At 40.0% G+C, this 20301-nt stretch overlaps 1 protein-coding gene across 4 annotated transcripts in view; it reads left to right on the top strand.

Annotated features, from left to right (window-relative positions):
* Window positions 1-7817: 7817 nt before the first annotated feature.
* Window positions 7818-20301, top strand: part of ARHGAP12 (Rho GTPase activating protein 12) — a 121768-nt gene continuing 109284 nt past the window's right edge. For 2 of the 4 annotated variants that reach the window (XM_060659023.3, XM_060659022.3), the window contains exon 1: window positions 7819-7992. The gene's annotated coding sequence lies outside the window, so the exon portion shown is untranslated. Of the gene's footprint in view, window positions 7993-20301 lie in introns of all 4 variants that reach the window. The other 2 variants (XM_060659024.3, XM_060659025.3) reach the window with 2 other exon arrangements.

The raw sequence follows: 20301 nt of genomic DNA, 5'->3' as shown, positions 1-20301 counted from the left end.
TGATGTGGGGCTCGAACTCACAAACCACGAGATATGACCTGAGCTGAAACCAAGAGTCAGACAGACGCTCAACCAACTGAGCCATCCAGGCGCCCCTGTATTAGTAGATACATCTAATGATCCAGAGTTCAAACTTGTAAGTGTTGCTCATGAAGCTACATGCTTAGATAGAGAGGAGACAAACTGTAAAATCAAGAGAGAGAGTATCTTCCCCCTCCCCCCAATTTCTTTAAATATTAAAGAACTTTTGCTTTCTTTTATATATTTTCCCCCAACTTAAGTAGGATTTAATATATATTTAGATACACAAGAATCTGTCTTCTTTCATTCCGTGCATGCACATAAACACACACACATGAAATAGTATGAGTTAATTAAATGAAAAACACAGTAAGAAAGTTCTACGTGGCAAGAACTTTTTTTTTAAAAGAGAGAGAGAGAGAGAGAGAGAGAGAGCGAGCATGAGCAGGGAGGGGCAGGAGGAGAGGGAGACAGAATCTTAAGCAGGTTCCACACCCAGTGCAGATCCTGCCGTGCGACCTCTGTCTCACAACCATGAGATTATGACCTGAACCAAAATCAAGAGTTACACACACAAACGACTGAGCCACCTAGGAGCCCCTCTTTTCTTGCTTTCAAACAAAACTGGTAAGGCAGCAAAAAGAACTGTTTTACTTTCTCACTGGCCTTGCACCCAAAAGAAAGTGAAGAACATGTTTTGAATTGCCTAAAAACAAAAGGAAGAGACATAAAGGCTGCACATGAGCACAAAGTGAAAATGTCTCGAAATCCATGAAAATAGACGACAGGGATATTTAAGGAAACCAACACCTTGCTCTTGTGGAAACTGTCACAGATCATGTAGTGGCTGCATTTTACATCTTCTATGCTGAGTGAGAACATTGGTATTTTCGTGACTCACAAGGACAGGGGTGTGCTGCCTGCTGAATCACCCACCCTCCTCTCTTCCTGGGGTGCCTGAATGTTCCAAGACACTAATGGAGGATTAAATCGTGGTTACCATGACAGCTACTTAAATGCTGTCATGATAATATCAACAGATGAGGTACAGTGTTCCCTGAAAATTGAAATTTTATTTTACCCCCTTCAAAAACTTCAATAATTTTAATCATTGAAGTTCTTTAATAACTATGCAAAGTTGGTCTAAAGAATTAGTAGTATTTTTCTTAACTAGATAGATTGCTATATTAAGATATAAGTCATCTCTTAAAATTTATTTCATCTAGTGAACACTGATTGATAAATGATGTTGCCTATTGTATTTTTAGAAATTAAAATAATATCAAAGTAGAAATAAGAATGCAGTTTTATAAATTTTTTTGAAGTCTAGAAACTCAAATTTACAAAAACAAATCTGAATACTTTAAGCATTAGCCAGCATCTTGTGGTAACGGGCTGTTTTTTTATGTGTGCCAGCAGTTTATGCAAACTGTAACATGTAAAAACCTGCCTGTGGAGTGTTTGTATGTGGTAGGCTGATGTTCTGTCCCTCTCTTCCCTCGGTTCCAATGATTACATAATCAGCAGCAGATTTTTATGTATATTTTAAAAATCTTACTTTCGGGGAAGTTTAAAATATCTTTTGGGATTACCGTGAAGCCTCAACTACTGAGGAGCACTTAGACTCATTAAAATGAACAGCAGGAAAAGTTCAATGACCTTGAGGGTTCTTGAAATGCCTTTACTAAATGTTTTCAAAACTCGGCTTAAGCATTTGCTGCTGCTTTTCTGATAGAGTGTTTTTCTCCTTTCATTTCACCTGCCCTCAGGGTATTGGTTATTCTTTTTTTGCTGGAGTGTCACTAGGAATCCTTCTAATTTCAGTGGGACAAATTATCAAAATTATCAAAGGCTAAACTGTTCCTCAGGCACATGTTTAATCAAATGTGTCAGTCAGGGACCTATCAGGAAAAGGTCCACTTAAATGAATTTAATGGAAGTTAATTTAATGATGGCACTATTCACAGAGGTGTGGGTAGGGTTAAAGGAACCAACAAGAGGGTGGTGAGGCACTCAGAGATTAGTACAACCAGGAGTCATTCCACCATCCAGACCTCTAGGTGGAGGAGGAAAGCCCGATTAATGCTCCAGTGCCTGTACAGAGCAGGAACTGTGAGAGAAGAGTTCTTAAAGGGAGTCGCATGTGCAGAGGTGAGCAGCTTCCCCACCACCAGGATCTTGGAAAGGCAGGGCATGGAGAGGAATAAACATCCTGGCCCTTTCTCTCTTTCCACCTTCTATCTTCTGTCACTGCCTCCCAACCAAAAACCAACAGGGCAAGGGAGCCTGGTTTTGATACAATTCCAAGGGATTGGCCTCCAGGGCAAAACGCAGGACACCAAGGGGTGGAGAATGAATCCAGGGATGGTGGCTGGGTATGGAGAATAACCAGCCTATTAAACATAGAATTTCGGATTGAGTAAATTTTGTGCATGAATTCTGTTCTGAGCTCTGCTTTAAAAAAAAAAAAATTTCTTGGTTCTCGGCTATTTGGGTAGTCTGTATTGCCAGATATCTGATTTATAATTAATCCGACTTACGGTTTTGTAGTCACATCATCACATTTGGATTCATACTGGGAAATGATAAAGTTAAACTTCATGGAGCAATAAAGATGACAATATGCATTTTAATATTCTAATATTTTTAACATAATCCTGGCCACACAAAAACAAACGTTTCTTCTTTTTTTTTTTTTAATTTTTTTTTTTTAATGTTTATTTATTTTTGAGACAGAGAGAGACAGAGCATGAATGGGGGAGGGTCAGAGAGAGGGAGACACAGAATCTGAAACAGGCTCCAGGCTCTGAGCTGGCAGCACAGAACCTGACGCGGGGCTTGAACTCAGGGACCGCAAGATCATGACCTGAGCCGAAGTCGGACGCTTAACCGACTGAGCCACCCACGCGCCCCCAAACGTTTCTTCTTAAGTATGGGACAGAGAAAATCCTCCAGGATTGACTCTTCAAACCATTATTATACACAACTATAAGACTGAATTGGTAGACATACACTGAAAGCAATGCAAATTTCACATGCTCACCTAAAGGAGTATAGGGCCCCCGCTACCATGGAGTTGGAGAATTCATCTAGCATCTTTTGGAAAATATGATCATGATGGTTAGTTCCATCTTGCGCATGTATTTAGAAAATTTCACAAATTCACACTTAGGGCTGTTATTGAAAATAGAAGAGAAGTTATTGTTGCTCGGTTCCCAGAATTTCCCTGGTGGGGTTAACCTCCGACTACCCACTGTACGCATCCTTTACTAATTTCCCTCTTCTCTGCCTCCTTTCCTCACTCCCCTGCTTCTTCCATCCCCTCCCAAATAAACTATCTGCACTTTAATCCTTGCCTCAAGGTCAGTTTCTGGAGGAACCTAAACTAAGAAAAGTATATTTTCATCCCTTGCCTGTGTAAATCTGTAAAGGTCTAATTTCCACAATTTTATAACAAATTACTCTTTTACAAAGAGTTGAAAAACTCCACAGAACTTCAACTTTATCATTTACTGACCACCTACCAAATGCCAAGTTTGGGGCTATCTTCTTTAATCCTTCCATCCAATCATATGGATTTCAGTAATGTGATTTGTTTGGGTGTTTTATCTACTGTACCAAATTGTATAAACATACATAAAGTTTTATCTACAAATTTACTTATTGCCAGATACTCGGTACAACCGCCAGTACAATGTTGACTCAAGGTGGTGAAAGCAGATATTTTTGCCTTATTCCCAAAGTTAGAGTAGTATCTCCACTTTTAAATCAAGAAATATTATTTCTATATTACCTGTGTTTCACATTGAAACATTGTACTACTTCTTAATTATGACAAATACTAAAGGTTTTCATGTAGTGTAAATAGACTTGAATAATGAGTTATTGGTCATTGCTTTTTATTAATTTTAAGGTGATTTCTTAGTGCCTATATCTGAGTTATAAAGTTTAAATGGCTGCATATATAATTTAAAGGATATAAGCAGAACAAATTAAAATATACCTTTAATTATTGATTGGCTGATTACATAGTTTAAATGTTAAAGCCAATTACTAATTTTCTGGTGTTAGGTAGCCCTGGCTATACAATTTCGAGGTGGCAGTTTGCCTTTTAGTCCTAATTACTTATGCCTGAATTTGTCTCTAACAAAAAGTGTGAAAACACTTATCATGTAAGTTTATATTATGAAAACTGAGATTTCACAAGAATATATTAACAAAGCCCTTAAAATCCTCAAGGAGACGGTGTTTTGTAAACTTGAATGCTACTGTAGTCTATGATTATAATTCTTTTTGAAATTTCTGGAAATTAAGTCTAGGAATAAATATAATAAAATTCTGAAACACAGTAGGCAAAGTAATTTCCAGGGCACCTAGGTAATCTTTGGAAAACAGAAGGTAGTTGACATTACAAAGTGGGCAAACTAACAGATATACACAGAAACACATGCTTTCAGTGTTTTTTTCCCAAATATTTTTTTCTTAATTTTAATTAAGAGATGAATAAATGATCCACAAAATTCTAATTTTAATACTTATTTAGAGGATCCAAGTCATTAAAACGTGTCCAAATAAGGCTCTATTTCAAGAAAAATAAAGTTCTTTTGAAAATACACATATATTTGATATGATGTAACCATACTTCAAAGTAAGTATAGTACCTGGGTCTTAAATTATTTCAGTAAGGTACAGTTATTGTTCAATCAAAACTTAATGAAAATAACTGATTTTTTAAAAAGTTTACCTTATAGGGGTGCCTGGGTGGCTCAGTCGGTTGAGTATCAGACTTTGGCTCAGGTCATGATCTCACAGTTTGTGAGTTCGAACCCTGTTATCGGGCTCTGTGTTGACAGCTCGGAGCCTGGAGCCTGGAGCCTGCTTTGGATTCTTGTCTCCCTCTCTCTCTCTGCCCCTCCCCAGCTCATGCTCTTTCTCTCGCTCTCTCTCAAAAATAAATTAATTAATTAAAAAAAAATGTTTACCTTATTTATGTACTAGTTTACCTGATAGGCTTATTTGATTAGGTAAACTTTGATAAAATAGGTGAAGCCTGACTGTTTTAATAACAAAATAAAGATAACAGAAAAAAATTAAATATTTTAATTTAAATTTTTGAGTAGTTAAATCACTCACATGGTTTGAATATCAAAAAGTTTAGATACAAAAAAAAAGTTCAGATATGAATACAGTGAAGGATCTTTCTCAGGCCTTCCATCCACAGATTTCTTATACATCAACAGTTAGTTTGTCCTAGTTTAATGCATATACAAGGAAATACATTATTTTGCACCATTTTCCTGCTTTTTTTCATTTAACAAAAAAACTTGGAGACTGTGATATTAAAACATAAAGAATTTTGTCTTTTCTTTGTTAATAGCCATACAGTGTTTGAATGTATGGATTTATCATAATTTAATTAGTTATTCCCAACCATTTGCTATTCTCAACAACATTATAAGAAATACTTTATCATTTCTCATGTATAGAAATACATCTGCAGGATAAATCCCTAGAAGTGAATTGGAGTTCAGAATATGTATGCATTTGTAATTTTGATAGGGACTGCCAAATTCCTGTTTCTCTAGAACCTAGCCAAAGCAGGGATGCCAGATATAATTTTATGCCTTTTCATTTAGAAATACAAAATGAAAAGTCGGTTACCTATTACAGAATTAGAAAGCAGGGCATATTCAGCAATTTACAGAGTACATTTCAACAGAAATCTATTGTGCATCTATCACATGCCAAGTACTTTCAGGCACTTTGGATACACACACACACACACACACACACACACACACACACACACCAAACTCAAATCGCTGCCTTTGTGGAGCTTACATTTGAATTCTACATTTTGGAACTTCATGCTACCTCGTTAGAAGTCAGTTAAATGTCAATATCCTGAAAGTGATCTGTTGAGATCCTGAGCATGGGAGCCAGACATATGCTGCTAGTCTTATTTAAAAACTAACTAGACGCAGTGTTGCAAATGATTTCATAGCTCTCCATCAGGCTCTTCTCAAACAACACACTTGAGCGAGAGCTCTTTTTATCTGACTCCATCTGCTGTTGGTAGTGATCAGCATACTGTGGGCATTGTGGTATCATCTGAGATTATGTTGTGAAATAGGAAGTAGAAGTTACAGGCAGATCAGCAAGCATGCAAACTGTTCAGTTTTCTCTTGCTGAAACCAAGGGTGCCCAGTTCAGGTCTGGGGAGTAGGGAAGATAAAGTTATCAGCACATTCCCATCAGGGCACAGTTTACTTTTTGTAGCCTGTCCTTGTTTTGGTTCTAGAAAGAGATCACAAGGGATTCTATGGAAAAGTTTCGGAAGCATACAGCAGCAACACTCTGTATGCTGAATAAGTGCATGGAAAAGAGAACATGTTAGAAACTGAGGGAGACAGGAAAAACCATTAGTGTCAAGGAAGGGGTGGTGGAAAGTGCAATGATAGAGACAGTCTCTGGCTTGTTTAGAAAGTGTCTTTCCTTTCTAAAATGAAAATATTTTAAAACTGTAGTGCCGCCCACCCATTAAATTTAATAAGAAGGTGGAAAACTAAGGGTTCGAACTTGCCAATAACCCAGTGGGTTCTCTATAGTCATTAAAGAACAAATGGGAATTTAGCTTATGATAAGGAAGCCAGACACAGTGGCATCTTCAAGTATGAGGTGAAGAACAGAAAAGGGCCAATTCCCGAGAGTGACTTTCCAACCATATCCTCCCACTTTTTTTTTTTTTTTTAAATTCTGGAATGGTTAAAATTTAATCCCGGCACCATAATAGACACAACAATTGGTTACTGAATGAGTGGTTCCTTATGACCTAATAATGCTGATCAGTTTTCCTCACAGTCATTAAATTTAGGGCTAGAAGAAGGAGCCTTTGAGTTCAGTGAACACACTCCTTTGACAGCTGAGGTCGAGAAGTGTGAAGGGACAATGGTAGAAGCTAGGTGTCTTTTCCAGATTCTCTGTCGAGTACAACTCCTGCCATAGGATCACCATGAAAAACCTTTAGTGCCTCTGACTTCTGGATTCTGTGCTGCCAAAGTGCAAACGCTGCAAACAGTGATGACTTTGGCCAATGACACTGTGGCCCCGGGGCTTGCACACAGCTGGCCCCATGGACAGCCATTGGGCTGCTTCAGCATTCAGCTGAATGCTGAACGAGGGGTCATGCTGCTTTGCAGCAGCCTGACCACGGAGCGGCCGTTCTCGGGTCCCCAGGGCCCTCTTCAGCCCTGAGTGTGTGTGCACAGCTGGTGCAGCAATCTGCCCTGGTGGCCCCAGCGAAGGACAGCTCCTCATGGACCCAGTAAATGGACTCACTGTCTCCAGTGTTCCATTTCGTCCCCAGGAGGTAGCTGGTGGCACTTTTTCCGAGTCTCCCCGAGGGATTTCCGGGGCGGTGGACGACTGACCTAAGCCTGGCAGCAGCTCCCAGCAGGCCAGTGGGCCGAGAAAGGGAGCGGGCAGGGCCCACCGCCCCGCTGTCTTTCCCTGGGCTCCGTTCCTGTCACCCTAGTGCTCGCTCCGTTTCCCGTTCGCCCTTCCCTCGTTTTCGCCCGAGCGTTTTCTCTCAACGTTTCCCACTTCATGTTTACAAAGTGCTTACGCCCACTTGGCAGGCAACAACCTCGCCAGCCCGAGTCCCTCAGCCAGTCCCTCGGACCGCCCCCCTCCTCCCGGATCCACCTCAGCCGATTCACCCGGCGCCCGCCCGGGTCGTCACGTGAGCCCCGCCCCGCCCCCTGCCGTCACGTGAGCCGCCAGCCCCGCCCCGCCCCCGCGCCGGCGCGCTCCGACGTGCCCTGGAACTTACCCTCCCTCGGAGACCAGCCTGCGGGGACGGGCTGGCCGCGGCCGCCGCGGTGTGAGCGCCCTTCGGGCTCGCCTGGGCGTTCTGCAGACCCCGTGCTAGTACAAGAGGGAGCTGCCTCCCGCGAGGCCGCCGTCCTCTCGGTAAGGTGGGGGACACAGGTTCCCGCGGACGGAGGGCAGGTTGGTGAGGTGCTGCACAAAGGCGTCCGCGGCCGGGGCTGTGCCCGCCGAGGGCGGCGGAGTTAGGGGGAGGTGTGTGCGGGAGGCGCGTCGGCGCCGAGGTGAGCGCGAGGTGCGGTCGGGAGCTTCGCGGAGGGGGCGCGGCGCGGGGCGCGAGGTTGGCGCTGGGGGCAGGGGGGCCGTGGCCAGCCCATTGGCTGACGTGGGCGAGAGGGTTTAAATGGCTCTAAAGTTGTGGCTCCTCTGCCCCCCGGGTTTCCTGACTTCCTGTGTGAGGGCAGCGCCCGCCCGCCCCGCCCCTAGGAAGGAGGGCGTCGGGGTGTGTGTGTGTGTGTGTGTGTGTGTGTGTGTGTAAGAGGCAGGCTGGTGCCGCCCTCCTTCCTCGCCTTCTGCAGCTGCGTGTGCCCGCTCTCTAATTGCTGTGGGGTGTGCAACCCTCCGCCCATCCAGGCAGCCCACCTGGGGCCTCCCCTCGACTGCTGACCTTAAACTGGGCACTTTGGTCTCCGCAGTCTTTAGAGGTGCTCCGCCCCTGTTGAATGGACACTTGCTACTCTAGCTCTTCTGGGAGCAATCTCCTCAAAGTCCTTGAATTAAAAAAAAAAAAAAATGCTCCTTATGAGCGTGCTGCCCTCCTGCCGTTTCAACGCAGTTGATTGTCTTCCAAGAATGGCTGTCCTTTAAGTGTTGGATCTTAAGTTACCGCAGACCCTGTGAGAAGAAATGTCCGCAGGGTCAGCATACCCTTTGAGAAAAACTCAACGGCCAACGGCCTTCAGTTTTAGAGGCTTGCGATGTTTTCCTTCGACTGCAGCAGCGGTTATAAATGCATTTGCAAAGGCTAAAGCAAAATGTTTAAAGCATAGCTTTAGGAAAGTTCTAATGCCGTTCCAAGTGAAGTGTTTATTATGGGTAAAGGCACCTAACGCTCGAATTGTTTTATAGTTAATTATGACCTATGAGCAGATTTTATTGAGCATTTATGCACATATTCCAAAGGGGAGGAAATGTGGAGGAAGGAGCAGCAAGCGAGGAGTCACTCGGCTTCTGGTTCAGATTCTGCCACCCCTTCTGAAGGTGAGACCTCGGAAGACTCGGTGTTACAGTGGAAGGTTGTTAAAAAGTATCTAGCCCCTGGCCACGCCTGTTTCCTACTGAAAAGTTGGGAAATGGTGGCCTAGAGCTGTTATTTATTTGTCCATATCCAGTGTTCCTTCCCTGGTCTGTAAAAGGGTGTGTTACAGAATGGGTCATCTTTCTGTACATTTTCTTGTCTGAGTAGACATTCTGGCTGCTGGTGCTAGTATTTTTCTCTTTTTCTCTGTTTTGAAATGGCTTGGAAAGGTTTCAAAATAGGGATTTGGGAGCCCAGAGAAGTGCCTGAAAGCAGGCTGTGAAATTTTAACCCTGAGCAGTGCACCGTGAAGGGCCAGACAAGCCCGATGCACATGTGGGACCCGCGGTTGCATGTAGCTCCGCGGCTCTGGAGGGGTTTGTGCTTGGGGGAAAAAATGAAGTGTAATGAACAGATTATGTGTTTATGTATGTGTATGTCCAGGATTTGTTGATAGGATTCTGTTCAACTTTATCCACCATAAAAGTTGGAAAAGATTGCTAACGCACTGATTTTTGATATAATGCCATTTGTAAAGGTTATTCATATATAGACAATAACTTACATATTTTTATTTTTTACTTACTGTACTAGTTGTGAGGCACAAGTGAAAACGTGTACTATAAATGCTGTAGAAAAACAGCGTATTATTTGCAGTTAATCACTTGGTTTTCATTTAATTAATTAGAAAGTATCTGTTGGGTGCTTTTTTTTTTTTGTAAATAGGTGGATAGACAGTGGGCTTTACAAACTTAAGTACTTGAAGTTATGAAGTTGACATTCCTGAGAAAAGGAGGGTAATAAAATGTTTAAATTGATTGAAATAAAGCAGTGAATATAGTGAGGTATAAGTGGTAGTACCAATATTTTGCTTATCTGAGAAAATTGGTAATAAGAAAAGGTAACTTAAGGTGAATCTGGCTCAAATGGACATTACAGTTTTCTAATAGTGGGAGAGAAAAGTGAAATTAAACTTTTATTTTATCTCATATTTAACATTTTTAGTTTTAATTGCAAATATGCAGTGTTTTGTGGATTGAATCATACCTGAAAAGGTATGATTATCACATACCATCATTTTACTTCAAATCATGCTTTTCAAATCTCTCTCTTTTGAGGAACCCACTGGGCCACTATCTTTGTGGTTTTTCTTTTCTTCTGTTGTTAACTGGTCTAATTATGATACATCCTCAATTGTGGACGGCTTTGCTGTGATTCAGCCATTTTCCATTTACTTTCATTGACTTAAATATTTTGCAGTTTCAGTTTGCAGTTCATTAGCTTTTTATTTGAACCAAACTGCCAAATGCTGACATCTCTAAGCACCCCTCCCTTGTTGATAATTAGTGTTTCTCAAACTTTAATGTGCATGGGAATCACCTGAACTTCTAACAATCCCCCAGGTGATAGATACCCTTGCTGCTCTTCTGCCCAGGCCACACAAACTATTGTCCAAAACGAATGTAATACCAGTCACCTGTGTATTTAATGTAATGTAATTTTTTATTTAAGTAATCTCTACACCCAACATGGGTCTTGAACTCACAACCACGAGATCAAAAGTTTCATGCTGCTGCAGCTGAGCCAGCCAGTCAGGCGCACCTCACCTGTGTAATTTTAAAGCTTTTAGTAGTCACATGATAAAAAGTTAAAAAAAAAAGGGGGGAACCCAAGTGAAATAAATTTTACCATATCATGTAATCCACATGATTCTTTTATTCAGACTAAGTGTTCAAATCCTATGTGTATTTTACACATCCAGCACATCTCAATTTAGATTAGCCACACTTAAAGTGCTCAGTAGCCACATTTGGCTAGTGGCTCCTGCATTGGACATCACTTCTGGAGTCTAGAATCTAGACCACTGCTCTTCTAAGTGTATTTTTACATTAGCCCCATCAGCACATCAGCATCCTTTGGGAACTTGATAGGAATGCAGATTTGGGGGCCTCACCTCATACTGTTCTCATTATATTGTCTGGGTTTCAGTAACTTGTGTTTAAAAAAAATTTTTTTTAATGTTTATTACTTATTTTTGAGGGAGGGGAGGGGCAGAGAGAGAGGGAGACACAGGATTCAAAGCAGGATTCTTCTGGCTCCCAGCTGTCAGGACAGAGCCCAACATGGTACTCATGAACCCCATGAACCATTTAAACCATGATTTTATCATGATCACAACCTGAGCCAGAGTCAGGTGCCCAACCAACTTAGCCACCCAGGCTCCCCAGTAACTTGTGTTTTAAAAGCTACAGGATATGGGGCGCCTGGGTGGCTCGGTAGGTTAAGTGTCTGACTTCTGTTCAGGTCATGATCTCACAGTTCATGGGTTCGAGCCCTGTGTCTGGCTGTGTGCTGACAGCTCAGAGCCTGGAGCCAGCTTTGAGTTCTGTGTCTCCCTCTGTCTCTGCCCCTCTCTCTCTGCTCCTTCCCTGCTCATGCTCTGTCTCTCTCACTCCCTCAAAACTAAACATTAAAAATATCTTAAAAAAGAAAAAAGCTACAGGATATGATTACAAAATGTATATGTGGTATTCTGAATGGAATTCTAGAGCAGAAGAAGTCCATTAGGGGAAAACTAAGGAAATCTGAACAGAGCATGGTTATTGTGTCAGTGACAAATGTACCATACATACATATATAAGATGTTAAAGGTAGAGGAGACTGTATACAGGGTATATGGGAACTCTCTGTTTATCTTTGCAATAATTCTGTAAATGTAGAACTCATCTAAAAAAGTTTTTATTAAATGTTTATTTATTTTTGAGATAGAGAACATGAGTGGGGGGGGGGAGGGAGGGAGGGAGGGAGGGAGAGAGAGAGAGAGAGAGAGAGAGAGAGAAAGAAAGAAAGAGAGACAGAGGATGAATCCCAAACAGGCTCCTCGCTGTCAGAGCAGAGCCCTACAGGGGGCTCAAAACCCATGAGCTGTGAGATCATGACCTGATCCAAAATCAAGAGTCAGACACTTAACCGACTGACCCACCCAGGCACCCCGCAACTTTTGCATTTTTGAATAAGTGATTAGTGTGGATATTCTGTATCATGCCTTATAGTTGACAGAGTGCTTTTTTCTCTTTCCATTCTCACAAGGATCTTTTGAGGTTTGTGTTGTCTGTTTTACAGGTAAGTTAAGGTGCTCATAAATGGCAAATCCTAGATCTAAATTTCAGACCTCTAACCTTGATTTCTGTGCTTTTTTGCCACAGGAGAATTTAGAATACATTTTACGTTTGAGTGGTAGCTTTAAAAGTTTGTTGAAAATTACCACTATTTTGCTATATATTACTGGTTTGTTTAAAAAAATCAGTTTTGTATACATTAACATATAATAACATTTAACAGTAGAAAGAAGTGAACTATAGATACATGCAACTACATGGATGAATCTCAAAAGCATTGTTCTAAGTGAAATAAGCCAGATGTAGAAGGCTACATACAGTATGATTCGTGGGTTCTTTTCTTTCACCACTTTGTTTCCTTTAGTGAACAGTGATTAATGTGATGGTCTGTATCAAGCTTTATAGTTTAAGTACTTGTTCACATTTTCTCTTTCCATTTTCACAAGGATGTGTCAAAGTTTGAGTATAGTTGACACAATGTTACATTAGGTTCAGGTGTACAGCATAGTATTTCGAAAAGTTACATGTTATACTCTGCTCACCCACAAGTGTAGCTACCATCTGTCACCATACAACACTATTACTGTAGCATTGACTATATTCGTCGTGCTTTGCCTTTTAATTCCATGACCTATTCATTCCATAATTAGAAGCTTGTATCTCCCAGTCCCCTTCACCCATTTTGCCCATCCTCCTCCACTCCTCCTCCCTTCCCAGAATCTCTTAAGGTTTCCATTCTTTCCTATTTTACACATGGATGTACCACGGTTAGTCTAGGGTTTCATTAGTTGATAGGCCTTTTTTAAAAAAATTTTTTAAATGTTTATTTATTTTTGAGAGAGAGCGAGAGCGAGAGCCAGAGTGTGAATGGAGGTGGGGCAGAGAGAGAAGGACACAACAGGATCTGAAGCAGGCTCCAAACTCACGGAACTGTGAGATCATGACCTAGGCTGAAGTCAGATGCTTAACCGACTGAGCCACCCAGGTGCCCCAGTTGATAGGCCTTTGAGTTTCCAGTTTCTGGCACTTATGAATAAAACTGTTATGAATGTTGATGTAAGGCCTTTGTATGGACTTATGGTTTCACTTTTCTTGGGTAAATACCTAGAGGTATTGAAAAGGAATGGCTAGATCATATGGTAAATGTATACTTTATGAGAAACTGACAAAATGTTTTCCAGAGTGTCTGTACCATTTTGCATTCCCATTAGCAGTGAATGAAAATTCCAGTTGCTAGTATTCTTACCATGCAAGATATCCTTTATATATACTTTAAGTCATTGTAGTATAGGAGAAAGTAATATTTGGTGCTTTAAATTTGTATTATTTTTTTTTAATTTTTTTTTTAATGTTTATTTTTGAGAGAGAGAGAGAGAGAGTGGGGTTAGAGGCAGAGAGAGAGGGAGACACAGAATCCGAAGCAGGCTCCAGGCTCCGAGCCGCCAGCCCAGAGCCCGATGTGGGGCTCGAACTCACTAACCGCGAGATCATGACCTGAGCCGAAGTCAGACGCCCAACCGACTGAGCCACTCAGGTGCCCTTTAAATTTGTATTATTACAGGGTTTTTTAACAGGTTTATTGAGGTATAATTGCTGTCTAATAAACTGCATATATTTTAAATGTGTAACTTAATGAGTTTTGATGTATGTGTATATGTGTGTGTGTGTGTATATATATATATATATATATATATATATATATGTATGTATGTATATATATATAACCTGTGAAACCATCACCACTATAAAGAACATGTTAATCTCCTCCCTTCCCCCCCCCCCCCCCCCCCCAAATTTTCTTGAGCTCAGGATAGTTCATTCCCTTGTTCTCTGGTCAACATTGATTTGTTTTCTGGGGCTTTAGATTCATTTCCATTTTCTAGAATTCTATGTAGATGGACCCATATAGTATGCAGTCTTTCTTGTCTGGATTTTTTTTCACTCAGCAAAATTATTGTGAAATCCAGTTTGTTGTGTGTATTAGTAGTTCATTCCTTTTTGTTGCTAGGTGATATCCCATTGTGTGGATATACCACAATTTATCCATTCACCATTTTTTTTAATGTTTGTTTATTTTTGAGGGGACAGAGTGCGAGTGGGGGATGGGCAGAGAGAGAGAGGAAGACACAGAATTTGAAGCAGGCTCCAGGCTCTGAGCTGTCAGCACAGAGCCAGATGCAGGGCTCGAACCCGCAAACTGCGAGGTCATGACCTGTGCCAAAGTCCAGCTGACTGAGCCACCCAGGCGTCCCTATCCATTCACCTCTTGATGGACATTTGGATTGTTTCCAGTTTGGGGCTGTTACAAATAAAGCTGCTGTGAACATTTACACACAGGTCTTTGTGTGGACACCTGGTTTCATTTCTCTTGGGTAAATACCTAGCAATAGAATCCTTGGTCATATGGTAGATATATATTTAAATTTTTAAGAACCTCTCAGACTATTTCCAAATTTTACCATTTTACAGGTCCACCAGCAGTGTTGAGTTCTGGTTGCTCCACATTCCAGAAAACAGTGGTATATAGTCAGTCTTTTAAATATTAGTCATTCTAATAAATGTGTAGTATTATTTCTTTGTGACTTTAATTTGCATTTCCCTAATAACCAAAGATGTTGGGCATCTTCTCATGGACTTATTTACCATCTGTAGATCCTCTTTGGATAAGTATATCTTCTACCTATTTTTTATTGGGTTGTCTTTTTTTTTTGTTTATTTATTTATTTTGAGAGAGTTGGGGGACAGAGGGTGAGAGTGAGTGTGTGTGGGAGGGACAGAGAGAGAGAGAGAATCCCAAGCAAGCTCCACACTGTCAGCACAGAGCGTGATGTGGGGCTCAAACCTGTGAACTGTGAGATTATGATCTGAGCTGAGATCAAGAGTTGGACACCAACCTCCTGAGCCACCCAGGCACTCAGAGTTTTTATTGGGTTGTCTTGTTGACTTGAATAGTTCTGTATGTGTTTAAATGTGAGTCCTTTCTTGGAGATAAGTTTGTATGTATGTTCATGAGGGATGTTAGGTCTTTAGTTTTTCTTACAATGTCTTTGTCTGGTTTTGGTATGAGGATAATGTTGACCTGATAGAATGAATTGGGATGTTTTTTCTCTGTTGCAATTTTCTTCAAAAGGTTTGTGTAGAATTGGTATTATCTTCCTTATATTTTTGGTAAAATTCTCTAGTGAAGCCATCTGGGCTAGGACTTTGTGGGAAGATTTTTAAAGAGATGTCAATTTAACAGATACAGGGCTTTTTAGGTTATCGAGCCTTGGCAATTTGTCTTTCAGGAAATTTGTCTGGTTCATCTAAGTTGTTGGATTTATTGGGTTAAAGTTGTTCATAGTATTATCTTACTTTTGATGCCTTTAAAGCTGTAGTTGTGTTCCCTGTCTGAATGCCTGATACTGGTAATTCATGGTTTTCCCCCTTGTGTTCTGGATCAATTTGACTAGAGGGTTAGTACTACTGATCTTTAAGAACCAGCTTCTGATTTCATCTAACACTTTTCTGTTTTCTCTCTCAGTGATTTCTGCTCTGATCTTTATCATGTGATATCTTCTGCCTACTTGCTGTTTAATTTGCTTGATGTTCATCTTGTAGTTTCTCAGAGGGGAAGTGTACATCATTGATTTGAGACTTTTTTCGTTTCTAATATGGCCATTTAGTGCTATGAATTTTCTCTGAGCACTACTTTAGCTGCATCCCAAAAGTTTTGAGATGTCATGTTTTCATTTTTATTCAGTTTAGATTTCCTGTTTGATTTCTTCTTTGACTTCTGAGTTATTTAGAAGTGTGTTGTTTAGATTCCAACAACAAATTTGCAGCTAAGTTTTTGTTAATTTATAACTTAATTCATTTGTTAGAGAATATACTTAGTATGATTTTAGTCCTTTGAAATTTATTGAGATTTGTTTCATGGCCCAGGAACAATTTGTTTCAGGCTGCAGAAAATCTTTGTTTATAGGAAACTACTGAACTGGTTGCACTGTTTTTAGTATTTCCATTAGCACTGTGTGTCTGATTCAGTTGTTGGTAGACTTATCAACATTTTGTATTGTCTTTATTTTTTGAAAATAACTTTATTGTGGTTGGTGTGTAGCAATAATCTTGTTTTGGTTTAATTTGCATGTTTGGATTTTCAATGTTTTGTAAAATAATTTAAATCTGAATAAAAATTAGGAATCATAGTGTGCTTTCTTTTTTCAATCTGAGGGATTGGTAGTAGTGATAATTCATCATTTGTGTGCCACATAAGTGCTACTTTCAGTTTTGTAAAAGTTTGAATGTGTTTTTGCCTTTTAAAATTTACTTTGAAAGCGTATCTGTAAAAGCTATGTGAGGATTTTAGTGACTTTTGTGGTTTGGGGGTAGGCAGGTGTAAGGTGATTTAAATTGTATTCTGCAATGACTATTGTGGTAATATATACACAGTAGTATTTTATGTATGTACCACATTTTGTTTAGGTATTTATCTGTCCACAGACATTTGGTTTTTCTTTCCATCTTTTGGCTATTGTGATTAGTGCTGCTGTTAACATGGGTGTCCATATATGTTTACAAGTCCCTGCTTTTGGATATATACCCAGAAGTGGAATTGCTGGATGTTTTAAAAAACCACCATACTGCTTACCCCGGTGCTGCTACTGTTTTGCACTTCTACGAGCAGTGCAAAGAATTGCAATTTCTCCACATCCTCACCAGCACTTGTTATTTTGGGGTTTTTTTGGTTGTTGTGGTTTGATTTCCATTTCCCTAATGATTAGTGATGTTGAGCATCTTTCCATGTTCTTTTTTTTTTTTTTTTTTTTTTAAACATTTATTTTTGAGAGAGACAGAGTGTTAGCCGGGGAGGGGCAGAGGGAGAGGGAGACACAGAATCTGAAGTAGGCTCCAGGCTCAGAGCTGTCAGTGCAGGGCCCGATGTGGGCCTTGAAATCACAAACTGTGAGATCATGACCTGAGTTGAAGTTGGGAGTTTAACTGACTACGCCACCCAGGCGCCCCCATCTTTCTTTGTTATTGGCCACTTGTGTTATCTTCTTTGGAAAAATATCTATTCAAGTCCTTTGCCAACAATGGCTCTTATCATGATGTTAATTTGGAGTAGGTTGGTATAATGTAAGCATTGAACAGAATAGTTTTTTCTTTTTTGAAAAGTTACTGAGGTCTGACTAGAGCTTTGCAATGGCCAGATGTTAATAATCACTATTCTTGTATTTGCCTTTGTTTTGTAGATGGTATCTTTTTTTAAAGCACAGGATTTGGTAAACATTTGAAAGTAGTTGAATGTAAATAGTCATTTCAAAGATTTTAAGAGGGTAATGTGTATAGTTCTGGAGGAATATCTGAATGGGTTGGGGGAGAGGGTGGTTAATACCGAGGTAACCAATAGAATTGTGAAGTGAATGAAGTTTTTCTTCTAGAGTAAATTATTAGAGGATTAGAAATCCTATTAAACTTTATAAAGACCAAGGTTATGATTTTCTTTTCTTTTTTTAAGTTTATTTTGAGAGAGAGTGAGAGAGTGAGGGAGAGTGAACAAGGGAGGGGCAGAGAGAGGGAGAAAGAGAATCTGAAGCAGGCTTCGTGCTGTCAGCACAGAGCCCAACTTGCGGCTGGATCTCACAAACTACGAGATCATGACCTGAGTAGAAAGTAAGAGTTGGATACTTAAACTGACTGAGCCATCCTGGTGCCCTGATATTCTTATTAATATATGACAACTTGTGTAATGATATGGACTGAGATCATGAGCATGGGTGCTTCCCCAAAGGAAAATCAAGGTGCTGTTACTATAAGGGGGGACAGGTTTGATGCCACCAAGGCAAGATCAAATTTATGTGACCTGTAAAAAAGGTTACTTTCTTTTTTTTTAATTAAAAATGGTTATTATAGAAATTTCTTAATAAGAAATTAAAATATGGGACTCAGGTGTTGGGTATAGAAGGAAGAATCCATTGTTTGGAGTGCATTCAGAAAGAAGTAATAAGAAAGCTGAAAAATACAGAAGCAGAATTGATTATTGTAGAAGGGTGGTTTTAAAGGTTAACATGGAGCCAGTATCCATATAGGTAGCTTATGAAATAGAATCTGAAGGAAAAGGAAGTTAACCTATTGACTCAAGAAAATTTTTTGATCCTTAGACTTTTTACTAGGTCTGAGTTTGTTTGTTTGTTTTTTTTTAACCTTATAGGCTGTCTTCCTGGTGTGTGCAAATGGATCTGAAAGGATTAAATTCTAGTTTAATCATTTTTGGTTTGAAAGGGCTTGATCAGGATGGTTTACTGAAGTACTGAGTGTGTGAAATTTTTAATACAGTGGGCTCCTCACTTTCTGCTCTGTCATATATCAGCTGGATCAGTATTTACTCTCCACATATAAGAGATTATTTTAGAATGATTTTGAACCCTACTGCCTCTTAAGTAATTGTAATTTATGTTTTATTGAGAAAAACAGGCACTGTGATTCTCCATAAATGCAGTGTGTAAAAGTAAAGAATTACAGAAATGTGAGTTTTTATTTAAATTATTCAAATGTGGGGCAGCATAATGTAAGATTTTTTTTTTATTTTTATTTTTCAGAGAGAGCTCCATGAGTGGGGGAGGGGCAGAGAGAGAGGGAGACAGAGGATCTAAAGCAGGCTCTGTACTGACAGCAGAGAGCCCAATGTGGAGCTCAAACTCAACGAACTGTGAGATCATGACCTGACATGAATTTGGACACTTAACCTACTGAGCCACCCAGGCCCCCCCTAAGATATTTTAATATGAATATGAAATGGGTGCCATATCACTTTGAATTATAGTTTAAGAAGACAGTAGTTTAATAATAAGCATTAAAAAATGATAAGCATTTATTTTATTTTATTTTATTTTTTTTTAACGTTTATTTATTTTTGAGACAGAGAGAGACAGAGCATGAACGGGGGAGGGTCAGAGAGAGGGAGACACAGAATCTGAAACAGGCTCCAGGCTCTGAGCTGTCAGCACAGAGCCCGACGCGGGGCTTGAACTCACGGACTGCGAGATCATGACCTGAGCCGAAGTCGGCCGCTTAACCGACTGAGCCACCCAGGCGCCCCATGATAAGCATTTAGATCTAAGGAGTAGATAGTCCTTAAAAAAAAAGTAAATATAGTCCTTAAAATCCAGAGGGGGAAGGGTCACTATGGCACTACAAGGAGCTAGGGGCTCATCTTGTATATTTTCTGCCCCAGTCCTTGAATCAGCCATCTCTCCAAAGAGCCTTGTTTCCTTTATTTGGAGAACGGTATTAGAAACCATATCTGGATGTTAGGTGTACTTGTTGCTGTTAGGTATCATTTTTACTGACAGCAAAATGTGTATAGTAAGCAATATATAGATACATATCTGTAGTATTTCTTTATAAAATCACCTTTATTTTTGTTGTTATTGTTCTATTTATTTATTTTTATTATTTTAGTTTATTCATTCTCAAATTAGCTAACATAACAGTGTAGTCTTGGCTTCAGGAGTAGATTCCAGCGATTCATCACTTACATACAACACCCAGTGCTCATCCCAACAAGTGTCCTCCTTAATGCCCCTCACCCATTTTCTCCACCCCCATCAACCCTCAGTTTGTTCTCTGTATTTAAGAGTCTCTTACGGTTTGCCTCCCTCTCTGTTTTTATCTTACTTTTCCTACCTGTCCTCTACGATCATCTGTTTGTTAAGTTTCACATATCAGTGAAATCATATGATATTGATTGATTTATTTTGCTTAGCATAATACTCTCCAGTTCCATCCACATTGTTGCAAATGGTGAGATTTCGTTCTTTTTTTATCACCAAGTAGTATTCCATTGTATGTATAAACCGCATCTTCTTTATCCATTCATCAGTTGATGGACATTTGGGCTCTTTCCATAATTTGGCTATTGTTGATAGCACTGCTATAAACATTGGGGTTCACGAGCCCCATTGAATCAGCATTTTTGTATCCTTTGGATAAATTTCTAGTGTGGTTGCTGGGTTGTAGGTTAATACTATTTTTAATTTTGTGAGGAACCTCTAC

Source organism: Panthera onca, chromosome B4, assembly GCF_046562875.1.
Source record: "Panthera onca isolate mPanOnc1 chromosome B4, mPanOnc1 haplotype 2, whole genome shotgun sequence".
Classification (NCBI taxonomy): domain Eukaryota; kingdom Metazoa; phylum Chordata; class Mammalia; order Carnivora; family Felidae; genus Panthera; species Panthera onca.
This window is presented reverse-complemented; position numbering and strand designations above follow the sequence as displayed.